Raw genomic sequence first — 8353 nt, forward strand, 5'->3', positions numbered from 1 at the left:
CTCTTTTTACATGGTACAAAAATTTGAAGGTTAAACCGCTGAGGGGCAGCCTGAACATTTTTGAAGTTTGCTAACATAAAAATATTTTCTAATTTTCATTTTCACAAATACACTCTCACTTTCAATCTCAAATAAAAGAAAATTTGAATATTTCCATCTATTTGTTTTTTTTTTTGTTTTACTTTTATTTGGCATTTGAGTTGCTCTGAAAATTTCCATTTTATGAAGTAGACAAACTTCAAAAAATAAATGATGGCCGACAAATTGAGCGAGTGGTTTTACCCATGGTATCTCTGCCTTATTTGAAAAACATCAATGAAAAACGTAAATGTTTACATATAAACCAGTTAAAGCAGCGCATTAAGTTTGAAAAATGATTATAAATTTACACGACAACTTATGTATATGCTTATGATACCCAAGGCATTTAATATAAAATTAGTTGACATAAAATCTTTGTATGCCCTAGGCTGTAAAAAAAATTATGGGGTCGCTTTAGTTTAATTACCGCATAAATATTAAAATATGCCCGCCTCAAGGTAAATAAATATGTATGTATAAAAGTGTTAAGGGGATGGAAAGAATTACAGTTTGCTTTTGGTATGTCTGAATATTTTCACATGCAAAAATTAATTGGATAACTTTTCATGTTTCATATGCATACATATGTATGCGTGTATGAGCTTAAAAACGCACAAGAGGACGAACCACCCCATCTAATGAATTGTAATAGAAGCTCATAGCCTAGGGTAATGTTTTTATTAAATTTTTAAAATATTTTCTTATACATACATACTACCAGATTGCTTATAAGGTTTATCACTTTCATGTGTGTTGGTCACTGAAGTGCACTTATTATAATGACGATAAGCAAAAATTGAGAAACGCATGTATGTATGTAAATAAGTAAACTATATGGAATTGCTAGCGTCATGCCGTTGAACACCGAACGACATTGTAGGCAAAGCGACTCACTCTTGCGCAGCTTCTTTAATCTAATGGTGGAAATCGTAATAGGAGCGGCTAATTTGAATCATAGCGGTACCATTTAGATTAGACTGTACCAGCAAAAAGAAGTTCACCATACAACTTCGAACTTACAGTATTTTTGCAACAAAAATTTCGAAAAAAAAACTTATTCGGCCTCTTTACATTTTTCGTCATATCTTTGGCTTGGTCAGACCTTATGATATGGGTAACAATGTTTTTTGTCTCGAGGAGGCAATTGGTTTTTGGACCGAAGTCCATTGACTCGAGTACCTCGTTCAAGTACTTACTCACCACATCTCAGTTCTTATCGCCGTAACCACCCTAATGCCAGTAAACTAAGGGTCGCTAAAAATAAATAAATGTTTACTAAGGAAGTATGTAAAAAGGCGACCCCTAGTTCGGCAAATTTTTTTTTTCAAAATTGCCTTGTAAAGGTACTTGAGGCTCAGGGCTGTATGGCGAATTTTTTTTTTTTGTTTGCTTGTAAGCTGGTACGGTCTAATATCGGTCTAAAGATGTAAGCGAAATTTTTTCAAGATTTTATTTGCGATGCAGATAGGCATTTCGATGCTCTAGAAACATTTCTGCATTTAAAAATAAAATTTTGAAAAAATGTCGCTTACGTCTTTTTGGCGGTTCTCTGTTTGGTTTGGTTGGACTCTCTCTGCAAAATTATGGACCGTGTTCAAAAGATGACACAATTTGGGAGATTTTCTTCTTGGTGCGCTGTAAATGAGTTTGTAAATGATTTTAGTCAACAAAAGAAGGAAGTTACATTCGAGGATTTCCTATCCTTTACACGTTGCCCAGGAAAACGAGAACGCAGGCACAGAAATTGAGTATAGTCTAGCAACTGTAACTGCATACCCAGACGCTTTATTGCACGCAATTGCATTTGAGATCAAAATGTGACTATTTTACGCTGGCGTATGGAAAAATTCATCGGCTCGACAATCTTGGGTGGACAACGACAGCAAGGACGCCCACAAATACAATGGAAAGAGCATTAAACTGCACTACTATGGCCGTTTTCGTTCGTTTAAGGCGCAGAAAAGATTACAAAAAAATAAATAAAAGTGTTTAAATAAAAACATATGAGTACAAATATTTTAAGTTGTTTTGTTAGCTCCAAGGCAGTAAGACAAGTAGTAAGTTGCCGTTAGTTGAAGAAATTTCTGTCTATGCGTTTGCACAAACACCCTTCCACTCAAGCTTCAATGGATAGTAAATTAAGTACATTGTAAGTAAGCAGCCGAAAACAAATGAAGACAAAAGCGCATGACATTGCCGAACATGCATATCTCTATATGTACCTGTATCAGTAAATTAGACGGATGCAAAAAAATCGAGTATCTTTTCTTTCAAAAACTCCTGTTAAATTTTTTCGGGACAATGGAAAAAGACGCCTGCCAAAAGCGTAGTCCTTAATATTAACATTTCGCGGTTGCTCATTTTGAATTTCTATTTTTCATATAGATACATAAATAACAACAGCAAATTTTTTTATAATTTTTAAATTTCATAACTGGATCGATATATATTTTTGAATGAAATTGAAAGCTGTGTGCGTTTTTCCGAACAATTCACTCCTCCAAAAGTATTTTAAGGTTAAAATGGAAAATATTTTTTATATGTAAAAAATGAGCACCATAAACAAAAAAAAAAGTATTAGCAAAAATCAACGGCATTTTTTAAAATCTTGATAGACCTTTTAACAGCTTTAAATTTTCTTCAGAAATATATGTATATCCCCATGCATAGTATAAATCAGGTTTTCAACTTGGCAGAAAAAATAAAAAAAATAAACAAAATTTGATCAAAATGTCACACTTTTATTCAGAATATTTAGAAAATTTACGGATATGCATTTAATTCTATACTAATAAAGCGCAAGCTTGAAGTGGCTACAATATACCGTTGATTTTGACGCAGAATACGTCTTACGCTTCGATATGGAGGCTATGCTCAAATGTTGTAGTTGCAATTTTTAGAGCTTCACGTAAACGCTTATTGCACAAGCGATGTCTCGTGTGGGATCAGCAACTCGCAGGAATTTTAGAAGATCTCTGATTTCTATACTTCTAAGGTTTTTCGAGTTGTCGAAGAATTACCTACCAAGTCGAGAGTCTTTGTCTGGATAGAGCCGGACACTGACACAGCAGGTGCAGAATTGTCTCCTACTCCTCTTCATCATATTGCTGTGATTGTTTCTCCATATAAATACAAATTTAACTTCAACCTTGAGTAACTTTTCTAAAGTGCTGAATACATTGAAAACGACGAGCTACGGGCCACAGCTTCCAATTTGTTTTCTTCAATATCTGAACGCATTGACATCATGAATTTGTATGAGTTTGACGTAAAAGAAGAGGAAGAACCTTATCTGTCGCTGGAAAATAAGAAATAGATCTAATCTGGCCACAACCACAGTCGTCGCTTAGCCCTGTCGTCGCCAAATTATTTATCTACATAAGAATATGTGGAAAAATAATTTGACAGTTGTGGTCCGTAGATCGTCATTTTCATTGTGTTCAGGCTATAAAAGTGAATTTATGGTAAAATCATGCACGAGGGTTTTTTAAAGACCTACACCCGAATTCATAAAAAATAAATATGACCTTAACTGCTTTATAAATCGAGAATTTGTATGATAATGTCACTTTATAGATCTCTATAAATCTATTTTATTTTTAATGAATAAGGCCATTAAATTTTCTTCAAAAATATATTGATATCGTTAATTGCGATACGTTGCCCTAAACACGAGTTATGAAAGTTGAAATTCAAAAAAAAAGTTTTCAGGTATCTATTTACTACTTATGTATATGGAAAATGGAATTTGCTATGAGCGACCTATAAACCTATAAGGGCAGGCGTCTTTTTTTAGAATAGGATTTTTAAAAAAGAAAATAGAAATTTTTTTGAACCAGTCTAATGTACCTACATACACTTGGGTACCAGAAAGAAATGAGAATCGTATGCAATACTGTTACTCATACGCCCCGACGAACAAAGTCAACGGCTATGGCAAATGCGCAGCACTGTTTGTACATATATATTTATGTCTGTATGCATGTACATGTGAGTTGCCATGTACTTAGTTGTGGTTGTTTGGATAGTATTGTATATTCGTCTTTTAACTATTAAATTGTAGTCGCGCATTAGTGTTGTCATGTTGAATTAAGATTTTCTTCTTAGCATTCCCTAAGCTATTCAAGCTGTCAAATAAGCGCCCGCAGGAGCAGTTGTTGGATGGGGTTGAGTGCATGTACACCCCGCGACAAAAGATGGCACATCAACATTTTTACCAGTTTTTACTACTTTTCTTTTGCTGTTTTTAAGATTCGTTATTTTTATATAAAAGTATATTTAGCTCACTATCTAACAAATACCATATAAATCTAAATTTCGCACTTTGTACAAAAATTATAAAAACTCAACAAACTTTTCATCCCAATTACAAGATTTTTAATTTCTAGAATAGTTTGTGGTATGCAGTTTTATAGTTTGTTAAATTTAGTATAATAAAGTGCAAGTTTGAAGTTGCTCAAAAATAGCGTTGAATTTTAAAATTTTTTTTGCTGACGATGTTATCCACTCTTTTCCATATAAAAAATTACTTTGTATGGAAGAAAATGCGAGATACCGTCAGCAAAAAAAAAAACATATCCAAAATCAACGCAATTTCTTAGCAACTTCAAACTTGCCCTTTTTTATACTAGAATTTAAAAAGCTATAAAACTGCATACCAAAAATTATTTTAGAAATTAAAATTACAATTCTTGGAATTGAGATGAAAAGTTTCTTGAGTTTTTGTAATTTTTGTACAAAGTACGAAATTTCGATTTATATGGTATTTGTTAGATAGTGAGCTATACTTTTATATAAAAATAATCAACCTGAAAAGCAGCAAAAGAAAAGTAGTAAAAACTGGTAAAATTGTTGATGTGCTATCTTTTGTCGCGGGGTGTACATATTTATGTATGTTGTACATGCGAGGCACACTGACATTTATTGAGCGGTTTTTCCTAGTAAGTATGATTGTGTTTATTTATATCCTTACATATATTAAGTAAGTATACTAAGTGCGACAGTTACACAGAGAAAAGTATACATTACCAAATACATATTGCAAATGTACATACAAATGTGGGTAAATATGTGAGTAAATCTCTTTTAGTAAAGCTAGCACAGTTTTTAGTTGAGGGTGTCTAAAATACTTAAGACAATTTAAAATTTTTTGTATTCGTGTGTATAATAAGCTTTTGTTTATTTTATAAATCATGCTCTTCGTGGATTTGGTGATGTTTCAAGAAGATGTTTCTTTGTTGGAGCATTATTTTCAATGTAAATTTTTGTGTTTGTATTTAGTCAACCTTATCCTTCTAAGTAAGTAAATATATAACTACATATCGTCGTTTAAAGTACAAAACCGCGTAACTGACATTTGCTGCCAAAAATTTGATTTGCTCACACAAGCTCTTGGCTCAATCCTTATCCATTCGTCCTGAAATATAGTAATAGCCAGAAATGCGATTGCTTTATAAAAAAGAGAACCATTTTGAAATATGAGTGTTTTTACTCTCTAGAAAATAATTTATGCATTTTGTTCTCTAAAAAAAGCATTCTATTAAGCCAGAGTAAAACAAATTGATATTAGCAAAATATTTTTAAAACAAGCTTTTTTAAATATGAACCAAATATCTCGCCTCCGGCGCCACCAACCGGCATTTTTTGTAGGTTTACTCCTTTTCATGTAAGTAATACTAGTATATTATAACAATAAACTAACTCAAAATATAGCTGCAGATTTTTGGAATATATCGACCCCCACCGGCTACAGTTTTTGTAGGGTCTAGTGTAAATAGTAAAGGGAGCTTTCTAAACTTACGCCATATTATACATACATATGCGCCATATTAAAACACACCCCGTGGGTGCGCCACTGACTGACACGTAGTTTAACCCCCAAAACCCCTCCCGCTGGATCCGCCACTGTTTCATTCGCATTAAGCACTCGTCGTTTAAAAAACTCTACTTTTTCTGTATCTCTCTTCTGCCTCAGAAGCTTGCTATGCTGCTGCCATTTCCTTTCATAGAAATTATAGAAGCTGCATCAGCGCAAGTCTGATAGCATTAGCGCACGCCAATCAGTTAATAGGCTTTAGGTTTCAAGAGGATTTTCTTTTAGTGGTTAACACAATTTAAGGTAATTCCTTTGGAGCCATTTAAATTGGGATAAATATAGCTTTTCACTGGATATCCTTTTGTATTTACATGAATTGCAAACGTATATAATTATATCACTTCTGCTATGTAACGATATATTTGTATGTAATTTTTTGCATAAAATATTTGAAAAAAAGTTATTATCCCTCTGCACAGCAGTAAATAATTTACTGGCATTCTAAGAGAATGAGATATTAAATATTAGATAGATGCGCATGTGCATTACGGTGCATTACGGTGCATTACGGTGCATTACGATGCATCACTTTCCATTGAAACCTATATAAAAACACTTATGGTGACGTCGTTCCTTCCAAAAAATATTGCCCTTCCCCGGTTTAAACTGTGTTAGATGTTATCCTCAATCCAGTAAAAGGGCATGTTTTTGCCTTCTTGTCCGTGTCTAGTTCACTCAATGCATAATATTATCGTTTTAAACAACCATCTGATTTTAAGGGCAACCATCACCCCTGACAAAGCTTCAAAGGGCAGGCAATGTGCATTTTTTGCCTTACAAGAGTGTGACATTTTAAGAAGCGAACACAAAATTTTCTCACCCTTTGCCTTTTTTGTTGAACCTATCGAAAAGGGAAAGGGGAAATCAAAAGGAGAAATTTTTTAGTAGAAACGAATTCTCCATTACAAAAATCGAGTTTTTATAAACAAAATTTTTTTTTTTTTATAAAAAGTCACCTTAAATGGCAGAAGAGTTTCAGCCTTAAAGGTCTGCATAAAAATGTTAAAAAATGTTACCAAAGGAATCAGAACAATGAGATTCTTAGAGGTATTCTCAAATCGGTCTAGGTCACGTAAGTCTTAATATTTTTCCGAAAAATTCTCGAGGAAGCCTCAAAATATAATACATTTTATAATTCCGGTGAAAAGCAGCAATCTTTTTTGGTGATTCACCCTAATATACATACATATACCCTGTTGGTAAGCTGATTTAGTCAAGTGACATTTTGACTAGTTTTGGCTACTTTTATTTTGTTTATTTAATGTTTTTATTTTTTTTTATAAAAGTCTAGCATCTTTCCGAACCAGCGCCATATAAATCCACATGTCAAATGTTTATAATGACTTTTGCTAAAATTTCAAAATCAAAAGTTATCAATACAAATTCTATGGGACCGAGATATATTATTTTCTAATTTTAAGTCCATTTATAAAAGCGTGGCATATTAAAAATTTATTTATTTTTTACTTTTGAGTCTTGTCTGTATAAAATTTTGCAATAGATATTAAAATAATTCAATTCGCAGTAAAAAGAGAACAGAAGACTATGCAAGCAAAATGTAGTTTGCTCGCGTTTAGTATATGCATACATATGTACATTAAAAATATAGCAGCAATAAATTTCATTTAAAGAAATAGCGTGTCGTCCATTTCCGCCGTAGCGTATGTAGTGCATATTTTTAGGGGGAATATTTAACTTCTTCTGGCGGGGCGACATCTACCTCTAGAGTTTTTCTAATTGTATGTCTTTGATATGATACCTACGACTAGGTTTGCCATAAATACTAAAGAACTGCAAAATTCAACATTTTCTGTAAAAATGTCTTTTTCAAAAATTTCATGCATTGCTATGTCATGTCAACTCAAACAAGGTGTTGTGCCATGCCATTCCATCTCAAACATGCTGTTTTAGCAAGTCGTTGCTGCTTAGCTAAGCTGTTGTTCGCTTTCGTGCTTCTGTAGCATATTTGTAATACTGTTTGATTCTGCCTTGGATGAAAATATATACAGGTTTTTAATTAGACAATTCTTTAATGCATTTTACTATAATAGGTGCTTAAAAAATTTACAAAATCTCTTCCCGTATATAAAATGTAATTAATGATGCTGACTATGTAGCATGTGTCACATGTGTTGCTTGTGTTGACATGCATAGATTTGATGCATGATTTGATTTGAATTATTCGACAGTGTTTTCATATGTTATTGTGAAACATGTATGAGCCACATAATATGAACTGGAACTTGAATGATGTGACACATGTCGCTATGTTTTATAGTTCAACATTTGCAGGCCTTTAATAAATACCTTTGCTATATTTATAGCATAAATGGTGGTCTGGACACACAACATTGCAAGTTGATAAAAGCGTTGTAAAAATAGACTAGAATTTTAGGA

The sequence above is a fragment of the Rhagoletis pomonella genome, unplaced genomic scaffold, assembly GCF_013731165.1.
Source record: "Rhagoletis pomonella isolate Grant_MI unplaced genomic scaffold, Rhpom_1.0 Rhpom_scaffold_01109, whole genome shotgun sequence".
NCBI classification, from domain to species: Eukaryota; Metazoa; Arthropoda; class Insecta; order Diptera; family Tephritidae; genus Rhagoletis; species Rhagoletis pomonella.